This window comes from Pelmatolapia mariae, linkage group LG17 (assembly GCF_036321145.2).
Source record: "Pelmatolapia mariae isolate MD_Pm_ZW linkage group LG17, Pm_UMD_F_2, whole genome shotgun sequence".
In the NCBI taxonomy this organism is placed as follows: domain Eukaryota; kingdom Metazoa; phylum Chordata; class Actinopteri; order Cichliformes; family Cichlidae; genus Pelmatolapia; species Pelmatolapia mariae.
In genome coordinates this window covers 19,529,790-19,546,688 of record NC_086242.1, presented here as the reverse complement: position 1 = coordinate 19,546,688, position 16,899 = coordinate 19,529,790, and the positions used below count along the sequence as shown (strand labels likewise).

At 40.3% G+C, this 16,899-nt stretch overlaps 1 protein-coding gene across 1 annotated transcript in view; it reads left to right on the top strand.

Moving 5' to 3' along the window:
- The window catches only part of plxnb2a.1 (plexin b2a, tandem duplicate 1), a 227,176-nt gene that overhangs the window by 65,906 nt on the left and 144,371 nt on the right, over positions 1-16,899 (top strand). The window contains exon 2 of the mRNA XM_063500433.1: positions 5,018-5,075. The gene's annotated coding sequence lies outside the window, so the exon portion shown is untranslated. The remainder of the gene's footprint in view (positions 1-5,017; positions 5,076-16,899) is intronic.

The window sequence follows — 16,899 nt, the reverse complement described above, 5'->3', positions numbered from 1 at the left end:
GAGCTTATTTCATCACGCCTTGCATAATTGAGTTCAGATGGGGTTTGAGGAGGGAACTCTATCCAGTTTTCTTGATGTTCTCCGTTGTCTATCTAACTTGATATTAAAGGCATAAAAAGCAACACAAAACCTTGAAATCTGTGCTGAAAATAGTGTACAGACACCTCAAGCTGTTCTGTGGGGTTGGAAAGCCTGGGTATGATTTTTATAAGGTGCACTAAGAAAGTGGATGAGACAAGTGTTGCCTTAAATACAATAAAAACAGTAAAGAGGTAATCATGCTGTCAACCTGTCCTCTGTTACAGAGTGTTTAATAAAAGAAACTGTCAGTGTTACTGTCTCATTGTGACAGATTTTTTTCTTTGATTCAATTCTAAGTGGAAAAACTCAACTTCCACATATGTGTCTTTGTCTTTTCAGAAAATACATAGCGGTGTATATAAGACAGTCCCACTATGGAGAACAAGCGAGACACAGAAACATGAACACCCACTCCCTTTGAATAATAGACTGCTTAAGTCTCAAGGATGCTGTGCTGCAGTACAGAAGGTTGTATTTACCCCGTGGTACATCAAGATCGATTGACAGAATGTTGAAGGAATGCAAAATATCCAGTTGATTAAAAAGTGAAAGTGTTAAGATTCTTTTTCTGCTGTCAAATAACTGAGCTGCTCGCCTTACCTTAAAGCTCTCTCCACATTTATAGTGAAACACAGCTGACGGTTGGTTTTAGACCAGTTATGCTGCCTCTAACATTGTTGAGCATGACAGGTTCCATGGTAGGTCAGTGATGGTCTGGAGAAGCATAACATTTGAGGGCACAGACTTCTACACAGTTCACAACAGCACTCTGACAGCCACAGGTATCTGGGTGAAATCCTTGGACCCACTGTCAGACTGGTGCAGTGGGCCCTGGGTTCCTCCTAGTAGACGACAATGCCCTGACTCATGTGGTGAGATTATGCAAGTAGTTCCTGGAGGATGAAGGCATTGATACCATTGACTGGCCCCAATGCTCACCTGAACAAAATCCAATAGAACACCTCATCGACGTTATGTTTTGATCCATCCAACGCTGCCAGGTTGCACCTCACACTGTCCAGGAGTTCAGTGATGGTCCTGATCCAAGAGGAGATCCCCCAGGACACCATCCGTTATTTCATTAGGAGCTTGTATGCAAGCATGTGGGGGTCATACAAAGTACTATTACTGTTTTGAGTTGCTGCAGTGAAGTTTTGGCAAAATGCTCTGTTCTTTGGTTTTCAGGGTGGTTTTGAATTCAGCCCTCTGTAGGTTGATGATTTTCATTTTGGTCAAACGATGTGGCATTCTTTCATTCCTAACATGTAATCAAGTCCATATCATTGCAGATATACAGCATTATTGTATTCCCAGTAAGATCTGATGTGTTTACTATCTACTCATAAGTTGGTCAACAGTAGCTTCGGCTCTCATTGAGACTCACGTCGGCTGTGGTGTCGCTTTTGGCTTTTGAGGGACTCTGCTGTCTTGTTCTTTCTTCTTTTTCTCAGTTCGTGGCCATAGATCAGGGCAGGGAAATAGGAGCTGTGACTTTTGACTTCTCCTTTCCCCTCTTATGAAGAAAACCCCAATATGCTTTTTCTCTAGTCTGCAAAGAGTCATGAAACCAGAGGCAACACATCACCTGCAAAATGTTAAATGCAACCTTGAGACTACAGAGTCAGACGCACGTCGGCTTTGACTTGAAATTCGTTCCATAAAAAGTTATGAATCTGTAACAAAAGGGAGCCCCCAGTGGAGTCCAGTATCCACCTGGAACTGCTCTGACTTCTTGCTCACACTGCAGTTCAAATAAAAGCGATACAGATAAACTGACGATAAGACAGAATTGGATTCAGGAACGCTTTGATTCAGCTTTCATTAAAGCGCGTGTTTTTTCAAATTTGATCAAAGCAGCTTTTTATTTCATGCATGAAATGGGGAAAAGGTCCAGATCACCTCCAACATCAGAGTCCAGAGAGCGTTAAAATTATCTCCTGTCATGCATTATGAATGGACTGAGGATCAAGCAATAGAAAATATTAACTGACAGCTTTCTTATCTTTTTAAGTCGCTTTTTTTCTTTGTCATTTTCAACTAAATCTCGCATTTCCTTTCAAATAAAGTTTCATTTAGCTTCAGTTCTTTCCATTAAACAAATGTGATCACCAGCAGATATACTCCTAAAGAATCTGGCCTTTTTAGTCACCGTGCTCTAATGCAGAGGAGCAAAACGAAAAAGCAAAAGGAAAGAAAATTAATCAGTAACTATTTTCTCTTTTTCAGCTCATACTGTGTCAGGATTTTGCTTGTTTGTCTTTTATAAAACCTTAGATTTAAATATCTTTAGCCTGAGACTAATGGCCTGGTGGATTTTATAAGGTAGTAATTAGAAGATGAATCCATAATGAAAATAATCACTGGTTTGACCTCCAGTTAGAGTTAACAGAATCATTCGTTTATATTTCAGCACTCAATGCTCCACGGAGAGAAGGAAATGTTTGTAGAAAGATAACCAAAGTTATTAAAATTTAGATGGAGAATTTCCAGCTGCATCGCCTGAACTGAGCAAGCCGATTTCAGAAGGCCTCAATTTTCAATGACGCTTCACAAGATGAAGGATTAATAAGCAACGTATTTAACGAGGAATTCAGTCGTTAAACTGCCATCTTTCAGCTAAACAATGCAGCAAATTTGAGCAGGCCCTCTGGGTTTTTTCCTCCAGAACAAACAGCCAAGTCGGGTGTGTGAGTGTTTGAGGAAATAACTTATCGCTGGGCTGCAGGTCAAACAGAGGCTAATCGTTTGACACTCGGCAGCTGGATGCATGTTTACCCAGCAGAGTTTGTATCGTGTGTATTTGTAGGATCGGCACTAATCACCAGCAATAACTTCCCAGGGGTACACTCTGAGGAATAGCAAAGCTAATACGAATTATCTTTTTTTATTTTTAAAAGAACTGAAAACAGACTTAACTGAAATCGTAGCTGTTAACCACTACTTTTTAAGACCTGTAGATATTAATAGATGTTACCATGTCTTTGACTTGTTGCTTTGATTCATTGAAGTCTTCACACGCATCCAAAATCTTCTTTCAGACGCTGCCTTAATCACAAGGAGTCGCCACACTGGGTAGCTCCGCATGTTTGATTTGGCAGATTGTTAAAAATGCTGATCATAAGCACGCTGCTTGCAGATGGACACCTGACAGGCAACTTCAGCGACACAGAAAAGCGTCACCTAATCCACTTCAAGGGAAGAGCCGATTATTGATGTCAGCATGTGCACACAAAATGTTTTACAGCATTTGCAAATCATTCTCATCTCCGGGAATCAAACGGGCCGCAGCGTGGCTCGGTTGTTGGCGCTGCTGCCTCACAGCGAGAGGGAGCAAACCATATTTATTTATTTATACGGTGCTTTTCCAAGACAAAGCACTTTACAGAAATGATCTAAGATGGTGCAAAATCTTTAAAAAAAGAAAAAAGGGGGACAGCGGATAACAGAATATAAAAGAACAAAATGTACAAAATACAAAAATGACATTTTTTTTGACACTCATTGGAGGCAAAATACTACAGAACTAAGAGCGGAGTAAGTCCACAGACTCACCAGACCTCAGAGGGGCAGGCGGAGCGCTCCACAGCTCAGGTCTGGCAACAGGTTTCCTTTGTGAACCCAGGTGGACCTCTTCTGTGTGCTGTTTGCTCCAGGAGCGCTGCTTATTTCTGCCCACAGCACACCTCACAGAAGATATTCTAAATCTAAAGATTTTTATTTCATGGCTAAGTAGAGGTTTAAAAAAATCCTCTCTGATGCCTCACAGATATGCCAAAGGTGTCCACACTGGGAGGCTGGAGGAGGGGTAGTGTTTGAGGAATCACTGATTCACCGGGAGCTGCTTTGGGAGCTTCATGTCCTGCATAAAACCACTTGGTTAGATTCAGGGAAAGATTGCGGTTTGGGTTAAAATGTGCCATTTTTATAACATTTATGCTGCACACATTGTCAGAAACTCTGTGTTTATTGGCACTGACACCAAAAAGCTTGTGCAGAAGAGACCTTGAGAAAACTGAACTGTTTGATGTCCATAGAAGGAAAAACAGGTTCATCTTTATAACTCATAACTCTGATCAGTGAAATCTTAGCTTTCTGAAGGACAGATTATCAGATGGAGTCTTTCCGTGGACTTTACTGTGTAGAGCTTCAGTTGTCTCGTCCATATTTTTCAGACATTTGGCTTATATGAACAGCTCTCTGTTGCCTTTGAGCTTTTAAATTGAGCTAATGGTGCATTTAATGCATTTCCTATGAGATTCATGTTAAGCGTTTTTTAAAAGTTCCCTTTGTGTGAAGTGCGATGGAAATTCCTGCATGTTAAGAGCCGGGATGAATGGCATGAAATCACTTTAATCAGGGGTAACTGTGAAGTACTGAAGACTGCGTTAATCTGAGCTTGGTCACCCTGCCAGGCTGTGGAGTTAAGTGTTCTGACTCGTGGCTGATTGGTAGTGTAGGTGGTTGATTAGTTTGGTCCAGATCACATGGACTACTAAAGTCTGATTGAGCTGAGTCACAAAAAAGTTGGAGGCTGAGTGATTCCTGCATTAGGCGTAATTAGCATGTGTGTGTCTATGAGCAGCGTTGGTGTGTGGGGGTGTCGTCTCCTCTGAAGTTTACTTCCTGGCTGCTTCTTTCTCCTGTTTTTCAGCTGTTTCTGGGCATAATTAACCTTCTATCAAATGGCGGCGTAAACCTCATCGCTTCAATTTTGTTAATTTGTGTGTTTCAAGTCGAACTCCGTGGGAGAGTTAATTAGCGAGTTCAGATTTAAAGCTATGAGTGATTCGCCGGGCCGCGTTCACACAGCAGCAACGTTTTTGAATGTTCAAACCATCGAACCCAAAAATATGCATTTATGTTTGAAGCTTTGATCAACAAGTTTACCAAGTATAACTAAACGAAATAACAAACTCAACTTTTGTGTCTTTTGTAGGTGAGGAGAGAGAGGTGCTTCATGTCATCAGGGTTCAACAGGCTTCATCACTGAACAGGTAAGATTTGATCACCTCCACCCTAATCTTCCCTCTTTGCCTTCTAAGATCTCTAATCAGAGCTTCACTCAGGACATGCTTTCAGCCACCTGACGATGTTATTTCAATGACGACCTCAGTGGTAGACTTGTGATTGAAGGAAAATATTGATTTTTTTTTTTTTTGATGATTTGGTGGTCTGCCTGCTTGAGAACTCAACTGAACCCCACCTGTTTGTTCATTCTGAGGGTGCTAGCAGTCTTTCATCTGATTGCTTCATGTAGCTCCTCACATTTTCTATGATTTAAAGCATCCGTATACCTCTGGGAGCACTGGGAGAAACATTTTAACATATTTTACTCTATTCATAAGTGTTTGGATGCGAGCGTCAGTTTAATTCAAATTTTATTTAAACAGCTCGAGTTCACAGCAACAGTTGTTCCAAGGTGCTTAATTTTCTTAGATAAAGACCCTGCAATATTAGATGGGGAACCCCAACAATTAGGCGTTCCCCTTTGAACATGCACTTAGTGACAGTGGAGAGGAAAAACTCCCTTCAAGCAGGAAGGGAGCTCCTGCAGGGGCAAACATCTTGGAGAACGGGGACGTCAGTCAGGACAAAAAACAAACTGCATGAAAGAGAAAACATGCACAGTGTCATGTAAATGCCACAAGGAGAAGTCCTCAGTGCATTGTGGGAAGTCCCACAGCAATATGAGCCTAAAGCAGCATTAAACTATAAACTTCCCTTCCAAGAACCTCCCTTCACTTCTGTTATACTTATCAGTACTTCTTATGTCCTGTTTTGGAAAGCAGTGGTAAAATCAGCTGCAGAAAGGGGTCACCATTTTAATATACAAATTCATTTTAAACCTAAGTTTAAAACTTTTATTTAAAGAAATCAAATTTTGGCTTTTGTACCTTTTTAATATATCGGAGCAAACTATGACTCAGAACTGGTAAACGGATCAGTGATTGAGGGATTGTGAGACAGAAGATGAATCCCTGTGACTCTTATCTCCACCTGACCTTTTATGTGGTGCAAACAGCAGGTCAAACACTGGAGTTAACTCTGAATTAAGTTTCCTGTCAGCTGAACATTGATTTTGGCTGTGTTAGCTTTTTACACCGATGATAAAAACATGACTGACAGGTCAGAGCACAGTCATTGATCCGGCTGTAGTGGGCTTCACTGACACTGATGAAGACAAAAACCATGAAAACTTAAAGGTGAACAGATCTTGTTGAGCGTCCTGTTGTCTGTTCATTGCTTGAAAAACTGCTTAAACACAGTGCTGTGATACATTCACCAGTTTGCAAAGTGGTAATAAAGATTATTCAGATTTTTTACTTAGGTACATTTTAATGTTTACTTACTTCAGTAGCTTATAAGTCCAGAAGTTGTATAATGAGAATACATGCACTTTGAAAATCAAATAGCAATTATAGAAAATTATGTTTCTACTTTGCTTTTTATGTAATAATGCAACCTATCTGTAAAATAATGACTGTAAAAGCTGACTTTTTAAAGCTTTAAAGTAATTTAAAGTAGCAGTGTAGAGTATAAAATATAATATTTAGTGGAGTGGAAGCAGAAAGTTGCATTACACGTCAGTAAATGCATGAAGTTATGTTGCTGCTGGTCCTGTCCGTGCTCTCATCCAGTGTTGTTGGCCACTGCAAGACTGTACTATAGTACAGTGATGTTGGTAGGGGTGGCCAACTGGGGTCACACCTGTGGCCTGGAGTAGGTCTGCTTTGCATGGGATTGGAAAACACTGTTTCAAAAATGGCCACAGAGATCTTCTGCAGTTAGTTAGTGGTAAGAATGTAAAAATGCTGGTTCTGCTTTTCATCAGTCCAACAAGTTTTTACTCATAGCTTTCTGTTGTATAATGAGTATTACACCCTCACGGGGTACAGTGTAAGAGCGCTGTGGTATTTTATTGATAAATTCCTCCACTTAGACAAAGACCTACTGCTTTTCTTTCTGTGGGCTATATCATATAAAATTCTCAAAGTCGCTTCATTAAAGTGAAGTTGCTGTGTCAACACATACCTTTTGCTTAAGTGCCTTCTTATTATTTAGCCTCATAATGGACACAGAAACATGCAGTATTTCTGCAACACACACGGGAGGCCGTCAGGGTGATGGAGAGAGCACAGGAAGGGGCGTCTGATAACGCCTCCAACACAGGAAGTAGTTCTGCAGTAATGAAGCAGTTGTGGAGCTGTGCTGATGCTTATCATAAACAGTCTTAAGTACAACAAAAGGCTGTCTGTTAGTATTTAACAGTGTGTATTGAACAGAGTCGAGATCATATCAGGTGGTAAATCCTTTGAAGTGGAACATTTCCACTCGGCTGTTTCACCTTAAATCAGAAGAGCTCCCGCTGATGCCCAGTTTGAACTGAAAATCAAAGCTTGGTGATTTTTTTTCCTGCATCCATGTTATAATCTTCTTTCCTGTTTTGCTATTTTTGCAATTCTGCCACCTGAACATCAGTGGAATAGTGTGAGATTATTAGGGCTCACTCACAGGATCCAAATTCTTTGCAACTGGGGGGGGGAATTGCTGTTTGCTAGAAGATTTGTATTAAGAGGCCCCAGCCTGGATTCAAATGCAGGACCTTAATGTGAGGCTTACAATTGTAACCGTGCCATGGTTAGTGCTGTTTGGAGGCGATCCATCTCTGAACAATCGTGATCCCACTCGGGACTGACAGCAGTCAGCCTCAGATTGAAGGTTTGTAGCCTGGTGTGGGACTTTAAACTGTAACCGGTGTGCACATGGGTCGATTTCTGTGGTTGAAAGCTCTGGAAAAAACCCATTAAATGGACTTTAAGTTGAGTTTGTCAAACAGTGCTTACATGTTTTTATATTTGTTGATCAGACTAACAAATAAGGTAATAAACACAGGGTCATGAGTGAGTGACTGACGATAATTGAGACCAAATAGTGATGCAAAGGGGGAACAGGAGCTTAGGTCCACCACAAAAAGCAGAAAATATAGAAAAGAGAAAGTGAATGATTGGCCTTATAAAAGAGGTCAACAGAACTAAACACATCAGGTAACTTGTGTGTTTTTGCAGTGGACTGGAAATGAAATGAACATGGGCAGATGGGTAACATAAGAGTGTGCATTGGGGTAATGTGAGCAATTTGAAACTGTGGCTTTCACAGATGAGCAAATAAAAATGCATCAATTAGCTGCACCTAACATAGATTTCCACAGATTTTTCCATTAATTAGAACTAAACATCAGACTCGTGACATCATGTGATCACTTCTGAGTGTAAATACATAAAACTGTTAAAAAGTCACTGGTTTTTCGCCAATCCGTAAAGTTTTGAAGCTTTGAAGTTGCACAATCGTCATCCAGTTTTAGTAAAATGTTGTAGTTGCCTTGTTTATTTCATTTTACAATCACCAATACTTACACATTTCAAAGTGTGCATTCAGCTAAAACATCAGACTGTAAATGGTAGCGATCGACAGATGCACAGCCCTATAGTTACAATTCAGAAGCAGTTCTGTTCATACTTAAAATTTATACACACAGGGAAGACCTCTGTTGACCCCAGGTAGTGCATTATCCATATTCTCTTTTTTTGATCCAGCCTGTGTTAGGAAGACACGCTTCTCCACATCCAGTATTCAGCCACCCTCTCATCATCCCGGCCGTATATTCCCAGGAGCCTCTTGACCAAATGTGGAGGCTCAAATTTCAGACCACTGAGACGGGAACTCCAAGAACTTCTGTACATAGACAACGGTTGAGACGAACACTGTTTGTTGAAATGCACACGTGCAGTTTGTGGTGTTTTTAAATACACTTTAGATGCTGTTGAGTGAAGTGTTGTAATTTTCTTGCTGGTTTTTGTAAATTGCGGTTTTTGGGTTGTATACACAGCTAGTTCAAGGAATTGTTCAAGGGTTGCAATGGGTTGGCTGTAATGCTAGTGACTGCGACAAGTACCAAATGTTCAGCAGTGAAGCCTTCTAAACAAATATGACCCAACAAACTCTCCAAAACAAAACCTTAACTTTAACTCTTCATTTACCCCAGAGGCGTTAAACCTACTGATCCCAAATCCTTCTCTCTGAAGGGCTATGGCTGAGTAGTCGTGTTTTCACCAAGAACTCAAGAAAATTTCAGGAGAATCGGATTGTTCTCAGGTCATTCGTGCTTCCATCTTGCACAAACATGTTCCTACTACCGGGAATACTCTTAGTTTACTCCTTTGCTTTAGGCAAGGGTGCTGCCTGGATGTAGAGCGCTCAGCTGGCGCGTCATACAGATATGATACAAGTTAAAGTTCTGACTGTGCATTATTGAGTAATGTCTGGAAAAGTCAGCAGTGCAGTAAGGCTGTTTAAAAAGAAGCCATTAAAAGATAAAAATTCACTAAACACGTAAACTGCATCTTAATTTCCTGTAAAACTCCAAAACATATGTCAGGTCATAAAGTTTGTAAATGTAATTGTAAACAGTTTCTTTTTTTAAATGTATGTGTGTTTATAATATCTGTGTTTATGTATTTATATTAGTTCACATGCTTTTTCCTGCACACGCACACCCACGCTCCTCTGGGAGCTGCACAGGAAAGCGCTGGTTTGTTTTGCAGGAGGAAGTTCAGTGTGTCTGCGTCTTCATTTCGGTGTGGGTGTTTGTACGTCTCGGAGGGGAGCCACAGCTGCGAGGCCTGGCTCCATACTGTAAACTCGACTCGCGCTGGAGAGGACGGAGACTGTCATCGTTACTGTTAACAAGTCCAGCAGCTCCTTACTAGCTCCAGCAATGTCTGCGCTGAATTATTGCACATACAGTGCATGCATAGAAGAGCATCAGCTGCAGTTTCTTTCCAGATGCATTCACTCTGGAATGAATTTGATCAAACAGGATTTATGTCCGACACAAAAAGCAGCCACTCGGATACAGTACCAACATACTCACGTATACCTTTTTGTATTGCACCGCTTCTCCTTTATTATATCACAGAGCTTCCGTGATTGCACAGGCCTCTATTAACAAAAAGATTTCCTAGCTCCTTATTCAAATTTGCCCTGCAGAAAAGGTTCTCTGGCAGTGAGAATGACTGTCAGGAGGAAGCAATTGTGCATACAGGGACTGAACGCCTACGTGTGAGCGCGGTGAAAAGGATGCAACAAGCAGTGGATGGATGAAAGAGATTTATTTCCTGGTTAGACACACAACATTAGGTGTGGCTTGGAATTCAAAGTGCAGTGTTTGACTTTAAGATTTAATGGAGAGAAAAAAATAAGGTTTGCTATGGTAGACAGCTGCACTTAGTGGCGGGCTACAACTCCAGAGACTTTCTTGTTTGTTAGTTCACATTTTTATAAATGGACACAGTTAAATGTGCCAAATATATTAGCAGGTCCTTTAAGTGTTCCTATCACAGACAGTCAACACCTGATTGATTTGATGCTGAAGTAAACTCCATGATTTGGTAGCTTGCAGAACCAATTTCAATAGCAATATGGATACAGGTTCATTGAGGTTTGTGGGCATTTATTTATGCACATTCGCCTCTGAAGGTCCCACCGCAGCATTTCAGTCGGGTCTGAACATTGACTGGAATTCTGTGTCGTTTGTTTTTCAGCCATTCTGTCAGAGATCTGCTGCCATTCTTGGGATCATTGTCCTGCCCCATAAACGACTTTTAGTCCAGCTTTAGCTACAAGGTGGACGACATCATTTGACTCTAGAATAATTTGGTGTACAGAAGAGTTCATGGTTCCCAGGCCCTGTGGCTGTAAAACAAGCCCAAATAAAAAGGATGTTGTTCCAGAAGTCTTGGTTGAAGTCTTGCTTGGTTGGTTCAGAAGCAACTTTGGAAAGCTAAGCCATACTGCCATGTTTAAATTTTTTATTTTTTTTTAATTAACATGCTAACTGAGGCCTGTAGAGTCAGAGATGTAACTTGTGGGTTTTTGCAGTTCCCCTGAGCATTGCCCTGTCTCACTTTGCAGTGAATTTACTGTGAGTTCCAATCCAGGGAAGACTGTGATATTGTTTTAACACATTGCTGAACACTACAGACCAGCAAACTGTCAAAACGTCTGCTTTTATTGAGGTGGCCCCACTTTGTGACAATCAGTTGAGCATTTGATTAGCACCACCTGGCTGCTGCTGTCCTTATTAACTCTTATGGAAGGGGTGAGGCTGTACATGGTTTTTCACACGACTATATAAAAGTTAAACGGTACAGTAATGCATTAATTTGTGCATTTACTATCACTATCTTTTATTCAGGAGAATAACATAAAAATAGATATTAGATGTCCTGTAAGGTTTAACTAAAAACTGGTTCTGGAAGGTTTTTGTTTTTTTTTTGTGGCATCTTTATTCCTGCTGTAAAGTTGGGAATCTTAACGTGGGAGTTTGTGGAGGCTGACTCGCTTTTGGGGTCAGCCTCATATGGACGTCTGAGGAACTGCAATTTTTGGCACATCCACATTGGTTTCTTTATCTCTATAAGAAGATTTCACTGCATTTATTGATAATGGATAAAGGACATACAACTGTTCATGGAGAAAATAAGCTATACTGGACAGAGCAGAATAAAAATCCGTAAATCACCAGCTAAACCAACTTTCAGTTGTTCTTTTACACTTTATCTTCTTCATCTGCCTCCTCTCTCTCTTTCTCTCTCACTGTGCTACCCTTTCCACTCCCTCATGCCCCCCTCTGCATTTGCCATTACTGTTATTGGTAATAACATTGTAGAGTAGACTAGATTGGAACAGAGCTTTAATGTCCCCGAGGGGCAATTTGGCCTGCAGATGGTATTTTGTTACGAAAGATCCAACCAAAGTGAAATCCAGGGGACAGTATTTTCACACCCACTGCTAGAGACGGGTAATATTGTATTTTAGCTCAGAAAACGCCAATAGTTGATGGCATAAATTACCTCATATACCTGCTGGTGCCACCTACCTCTGCCCTGATGGACTCAATTTGGCTCTCTGTGTAAAGGTTGCTTGGATTTCGGTAAATGACCTGACATTTCTGCACGGCTTTTATACAAGAGAGGGGGAAAAGAAGGCTGATTCACAGTCACATTTTTCTCTGCAATTTGACTCTGTACTTGACAGGCCTGACTCGAGCCCCTCCTCATTATTGCTTAATATATGCTGGATATAGCTTTAATATTGTATCGTAATATGTATAATTTAAAGTTGTGCTGAATTTTGTATGAGGAGGCTGTATTTGAATTCAGGGATGGTGATGCTGGAGGTGACAGACGGAGTCTCACGGAAAGAATAAGTTCACCAATAATTAGTCACAACAAAGCGGGAAAATGAAAAGGCTGATGAATGGATGCAGATATAAGCAGGAGTGGACAAAGACGTGTACATTCGTCACTAATGAACCGACTTGATCGGACTCTGACAATCACGGGCTGATTATCGTGGCGTCCACAAGGGCCAACCTATCCGTGTGTGTCGCTGATGAAAACTTCGTCTCGCTGTAAATGTGCTGATGCACGATTTAAAAACTACTTTTAAAAAAAAAGAAAGAAGTGATCTCTCTCACTCTCTCTCTCTCTCTCTCTCTTATCTTGCGTCCTTTATTATATCCCAGCATTCAGATGGGTACAGCGTGAGATGAGAGAATCAGTTTGTATTGAACATGGCTGAATGCAGTGCTGATGAAAGCTTATGCTGATAATAGCTTTTTCATTATGTCCTTAGCCAGGCTTGGCATTTCATTTTCTATTGCAGACAGAGAGAGAAGTTCAGATTTTCACCACCGCTGCTTTGGGTGTGTGCCGCGTCTCTGGGCCGGGGTTCGATCGTGTGTTTGGAATATTAGTTTTTATATTGCATTTCTGCTCGATTAAGCGCCGCGCAGACAGGAATGTGGGGCACGAGGGGTTGTATTTACGCCTAAAAATAGACGTCTACGATTAATGGAAATCAAACTGAAGCAGCAGCTGTTTGAGACTAAATGCCAGCCTGTAGCTCATGGAGCTTGGTAGATTTCATGTAATTTATGGTGCTGTGATCAGTCATGATGTTCAGATATATTTCCCAGATAGGTGGTTATCAGTGCACCAACAGCTGGAAAGCTTAATTAAAAATCAGAAAAGTAAATAGTTGACTGTAGCCTGATACAGTTTGTATTTCCACCAGCAAGCTACTGTAGCTGGTTGTCTAACATTTGTCTTATCCATACGCAGTGAAGTGCCGTGGACCTGCCGGCCAAGTCTCGCTCCTGCATTTAAGAATTTGTCGGTGATTTATTTTCTGTATTTACGGGCATCAGCACAGGAAACAATTGGCAGGAAGTATCAACCACACCACAGAAACTTGGTGACATTCAGCAACAAAGTATGGAGTAAAATAACCTGTGCTGGGTCCTGAGTTTTCCCAACTTTCAGCGAAGCAATTGAAGCGACTACCAGTGAGAGCAAAGACTGATATGAGAGGGTGGTAAATCGAGTCAGTGATGTTCGTAATGACAGGAGATCAGCTGCAAGGTGATATGTGCTTTATATGAGGATGAGGAATTCCGTTTATTTTTTTAACCCCACAAACCAAAGATAGAAGTTAAGACTGATCATGCTGCACAGGGAGAAAACAAAAAAGCCTTAACAGAGCCAACAAACACATTAAAAATTATGTTTAAGGCTTCAGTAACACAGACTCAGAGACTGCCCGGTCACCAACCGGTCCCCAACTGACTTTATCTTAGAAAAAAGAGTTTCTTTTCACTTTCTTTCCGGAGCTGCTGTTTCTGTAAACGAGCGGTGTAAAGTTTTATTTTCACAGAAGCGCTCTGTGCTCTAGTGTGTCCGAAAATCTTAAGCTGTCGCATGGACGTGGTTTGAATGTCGATGTCAGCGAAGAACAAATCTGTGGCATGCAGTGCTAATGCTGAGCTCAAACACAGCCTTAGGCCTGAAATAGAGAAATCCGTCTCATTCATGAAGCAAATTACACTTGTGACATCATATAATAGGAGTCAAATTCTTTCATCCCAAAGGAGAAATTGTTTATTCGTTTTTGTTTTATTTTATTTTTTTCTAGCACTGAAATTAAGGTTTTCAAAATGGTCCGTCTTCCTCTCGCCCCCAGAGTTTGTCATGGTATTCTTGGAATGTCATAAAAATATGACGTTGAAATATAGACACAAGGAAATTTGGAAAATAGTTTATACTTAAAATAGTTTAATAGTTTGAAGTCATACTTGGAAATTTCCAATGTGTTCGGCACATTGAAAAATGACCATAATAAACTAGGAAAGAACATTTTTATCCACTGAAGTCACTAAAGCTGAAAGTAATGGACAGCAGTGGGAAAAGTCATAAATTTAAAGTCCACAGCATCTGCTCGGTTTCCACACCCTTCTGGTTGCTTCAGATTGGAAGTCATGGGATTTTTGTTTACTCGGCAAACACCACATGCTTCTGATCTGCGCAGATACCCGTCGGGAGAGACTGATATTGTGTAAAAGTCCAGTCCACTGCCATCAAGCCTGCTCTCTGTGTCTCCCTTTATCCCTGAGGAATGTCAGTCACGTTGAGTAGAACCAGATGTGTTCACCCCCACCTTTCCAGCCATCCATCTCTTCAGCTTTTATCTACTGTGAAGATTTTTAAAGATTAATGTGAGAATTCTGTGAATTTCTCACTTTTTTTTTTTGTTTTTGTTTTTTGTAATTTCTTTCAGCTGCTTTATTTCACCACTAAAAGAACGATAAGAATATTCAGGAGCCCATCAGTTTCCCAATCACACTGATGTCCTAGTGTAGTTTTAAACTTGAGACTTTTTAAAAAAAAAAAAAAAAAGTAGGAGGAAGTTTAGATTGTTTAAAAAAAAAAAAAAAAACACAAACAAAAAAAAAACAACTTTTTTTTTTGGTTTGTTTTTTTTAAACAAAGTTTTTTTTAAATGCTGTCATTGGTCAAAGCAGAAAGCTGAAAAAGTCAACTACTGTTATCTCATGCAGTAAAATGACAGGCACTGGGTAAAACTTAGACCTATTATCAAAAAAGCATTGGATTTATCCATTTATTTATTAGGAAGTATGCAAGAACACCATCATAAATTATAAATAATATTAATAATAGAAAACTGCTCTTTATTAAACGTTCATTTGGATATGGTATGTGGTGTCATACCTGAGGAATGTCACACTGAAGCTGAGAATGTGTTGCGTTTTTATCACATTCACGCTTTAATATGTGTGAAACCATTCACCTGCTTTTAAGTACATTGTGTACCTTGTACATGCGAAGGTGTAAATTAAATATCAGTCCACCTAATCACATAACAGCAGTTTCTACAGGTGCTCAAATACTTTATGGGCTTGAAGCATCCATCATTCTGTGTTAGCTTGAACTACATTTCATAGACCTGTAGAATCAGATATTTAACCTATAAGGAGCTCGCTCACCTAGTTTTTACATGAAATTAATGTTTTTGAGAAAACTAATGTCAGGACGGATCTTATCTTACAATATATTCAGGTAAATGTGAGATGGTCAGGTGGGAGATATCTGATGAACAACTTCATACATGTGCTAACTAATTTGCTTATCCATTATTCATAACACCAAGAGCTGGTGCAGTTTATTTTAAAGACATAAGTGTAAGACATAAGATATAAGTGAGTAACTTTCCTGCTTTTCACACTCCAGGGCACAGTGCCAGTGTGCTGTCAGTACAGCGGTTGCTAATGATCACAATAATTACATCAGTTTTGAACAGAGATTTCTCTAAATTGTTGCCAGTCAGTTAAAATAAATTGATTTGGCCTCAAAATGTAGCAATTTTAAATTTGAATGCAACCTTGAAATGATTGGTTTAATGTTGTAAACGCCACTCTTGCTCATACTGGTTATTTAAGCGTCCTCTGCCACTATTTTAAACTAAAATTACAGATGTGAAACCTTTGAGGTGTGAAAACATAATTTAGATTCTGGCTTTCTATATTTATGGACCAGTCACAGGAAGTAAGATGATGTCTTAAGTAGTCAAATTGAAATATATCAACACTTGGTATGGCTTATTGCTGTTTCAGAGAGAATGAGATGATATGAGAGAGAAATGCACAAAGTGGTAATGAAAATAAACCCAGTAGTTTCTTTTCATTTGCTCAAACTGCACTAAGTGAAGATATTAGGTGCACTTTCTACTGACCAATCATAGGCAGATGCCTCTTATATAGGTGATGATGGGACATTGATCAGTCATGTGATCATGCAGTTGATTAATTTTAAATATGTTTAGTGTAAAAAGTGATTTTAATTTTGAGGCATTCAAATCAAGCTGATCGATGATCTTCTGATACTTTAAACAAGGTCATTTTTGAGGCATCCTTATATTTTTGCCTCCCATCATTGATCCATGATACAAGATCTGTTACACAGTAATTCATAAGGACGCGCCGTCAACTACAGCCTCCTACAGCCTCCTACAATCCTGCATAGACTGACCTTCAGCTACCTGGACCGGCGCCCTCTGGGGGCTGTCTGCGCACGGATTTTAGCATCCAACCCAGCATGGCGGCTGATTTCATAACTTTCTCTTATATGCTAGGAATGGTCCAGAGTCAGTGGTGAGTGTTCAAAGTTTCCTGCAGTGTTTGGTTATGCTGCTGATTTGCACAAAGTGGCCTAGCAGGCACCCGACCATGCCCAGTGCTTCAAACACAACAGGATTCTAACAGAAGGTCTGCTCCCAGGTTTTTCACTCTTTGAGAAAAAAATATGTCATCTTGTTCTATGGCAGACCTTCCCAAAGTGTGGGGCCCGCCCCCTAGGGGGGGCGCAGAGCCATTGCAGGGGGGGCGCGGGATGAAAAGGGGGA